This window comes from Schistocerca nitens, chromosome 6 (genome assembly GCF_023898315.1).
Source record: "Schistocerca nitens isolate TAMUIC-IGC-003100 chromosome 6, iqSchNite1.1, whole genome shotgun sequence".
In the NCBI taxonomy this organism is placed as follows: domain Eukaryota; kingdom Metazoa; phylum Arthropoda; class Insecta; order Orthoptera; family Acrididae; genus Schistocerca; species Schistocerca nitens.
In genome coordinates this window covers 150,980,986-150,983,857 of record NC_064619.1, presented here as the reverse complement: position 1 = coordinate 150,983,857, position 2,872 = coordinate 150,980,986, and positions in this window count along the sequence as shown.

The window sequence follows — 2,872 nt, the reverse complement described above, 5'->3', positions numbered from 1 at the left end:
AACATCACAACAGCGCATTTTATTCGAATGCGAGTAATTTACTGAAAACTACATAATTTTATACATAGTAATAAAATTTCCTGGTGCTATTCTACCTGTTTTCTGCAATGTTTATTTTACACTTTGTGCTTCTCAAAGAGTGAATACTTAACACTCTAAACCCATTTATAAAGGCAAAATAGGCAAATTGTTCGGTATTTTAATGCCGTAACGTCAGTTGCGTTTTGTTTTCAGGCGTTTCATTTATTTCTTACACGACGATAAACCAAGAGAGTAGTTAATTGTTCATCCGTGCCTGTACACAACAACACGTGTGTCTCGATTCTGCTTCCCAGGTAGCAATACCACATGCCATCAAGATATTTCTCATTCCAGTGCAAGTAGCTCCTATATCTGACGTTACACGATATATACTGTTACAAGCGATGAACGAGCTATCTGATATAACGAGAACACAATAAAATGATTCGCTCGTTCCTACACGTCTACTTGAAACTTTTCTCTACACTACAGACAACACGTAATTACATCAACATACTCATCACATGAATACTTGTCATGCCAAAGTCACGAATTTAACTATGCAAAATAATAAGTAGCGATTGACGACATGTTTATGCGATACCTCATACAAATCCCGCAGTTTTTGTTTTGAGATATTTCAAACCGCAATACGTGCTCAGCAGAATGATGAAGGGACAATACTCGGTTGTGGTATCGTTACAGGTATGATACCGGTATTCTGTTACGTGATGATTTTAGCAGATCACATCTGTACGGTTTCATTTAAAATTCTTACATCCGATGGCACGATTAGTATCAATTTAAAATATTCTTCTAATAACCTGATTTACTTTTCAATCACCCAAAAAATTTGTCGACTTAAACAAGCGTAGGTACTTCTATCAACAATTATAATCGTCGTCCACAGAATCTTTAAAAAAATGGAACGAGTACGCAGCTAGGTAAATGCAGATGGAAAAACTGCGCTTCCCTGGCAAGGTCACAAGTCCGTGACAGACGCGTCGTGTCGTCTTTGTAAGAGGCTACGTAGGAGGTCAGTCAGAGGGAAGCTGTCACGCAACTGCGTGCACCAGTGGTGAGGGCGAACCACGCCTTCTAGTCCCGCAGCCACATCCAGGCACACAAATTCTCTGTTTTACACAACTTCAACACAATTCTATCCATGCAAAGAGAGGTTACATGAAAGTTCCTCATTTAATAAATTTAGTTTACCAGGAAGTGCCTCCAGAGGTGCAGTGACGATCTTTTACTGTTTCGCTGTCGTTTATTAACGAAAATGCTCCCTAGAAATTCCAGCGAACGTACAAGAATGATTTGTCTGGGAACACAACGCTTCATCAGCGTTGTGTGTTCGTTAACCACGAAGTACCAGTGGAACAGGGCATGCGGCGCTAAGCAACGTGCAGACCTTGTTGGGCCTCGGTGACAGATAAATTACCTTGTACAATCGCAAATAAGCCTCTGGCTAACCCTATCCTACCAATTCCCATTTATCCACAGAAACTCAATCTCTCTCCGAGTAAATTATCTCAAATGCTCTGCAGCTCTAAAATGATTGTTGCGTAGAATTCAATGGTATCAATACAGTTTTACAAAGAGCACAGTGAAATGTTCTTAACGTACGGCAATGACTCACTGCGTATTCAATGTTGCCTCTAAAGCGTCTGCTTACTCTGGTTAGCACACAGCACGCTACACGAAGGCGACGTAAGCGAATCACCTTTGCTGATAGAAATTAACGACCCTTTTTGTCTCGAATATTACAAACGTCACGAAGGATGGGACACGATTGGAACATATTTGAACTATCAAAAACGTATTACTGAAATGTCACAAGGCATATATCAATCAGTGCCTTGCACGAACCAAAGTTAAAGTGAATACACTATCCTGATGCGAACGATACAGTGAAATTTCTTTTAGGTAACGCTAACCCCCTCGATCCCACCAATTTTAGTTGATGGCCGTACGTTGCCGTAAGTCCTTCTTTACACATACCTGTCTATAAATAGCACAGTTTTACTCAGATACCGGAAACATGAAAACGAGACATAGCTTTTGCTGCTATGACTTAAAATCGTGCTAATGTATGCAAACATCTTGGACCAACAGAAATAAGTGCAAAGAGCGGATGGAATCATACCATATACATATAAAAAAATTTGAAAGATAAGACGGGACGAAAAAAAAATTGTTAGAACACAACGGCCTGCCTCGCAAATTTTTCATTACAACGATAGTAAAGTTCACATGAATAATGACAGGCCGTAAGTCGATTACGATGGATGCGAAATCGACGATGATGTTAAAGGAATCATCACGGTATAAACTTACCGTGATGTAAAAAAAAAGAAAAAACCAAAAAAACCATCACGGAAATCTTTTAAAAAAGAAAAAACATCGGACGGAGGTCCCAGTTTGCTTGGCCACAGACTTAATAATGACTCCACCGATTTTGCGCGGGGATGTGGGAGTGTGCAGTTGTTTGAAGACATCATAATTTTTCTTTCTACACATTCTGAGGATACAGCAGCACCGTTTAAATGAAATATATCACATACTGACTTCCAGATAAGTCTTAGAAACGTGGTGGAACGGCAAGCGCTATCCACGGCCATGTTCCACATTCATGCAAGGCCTATGGAAGCAAGGATATCGTTTTACTAGAGCAAAGTTTTTACACACGAAGTATGTAGGAACGTAAGAATTATATCCGTGCCTAAATCTCAAACAAACGGAACCCTCCATAATAATCTCACCTAAGTAAACGACTATAATCACTCCTGATACGCCTGTCGTATCCCGCGTAAAATGAATAACCGACTTTACAAAATTAAAAATAAAAACC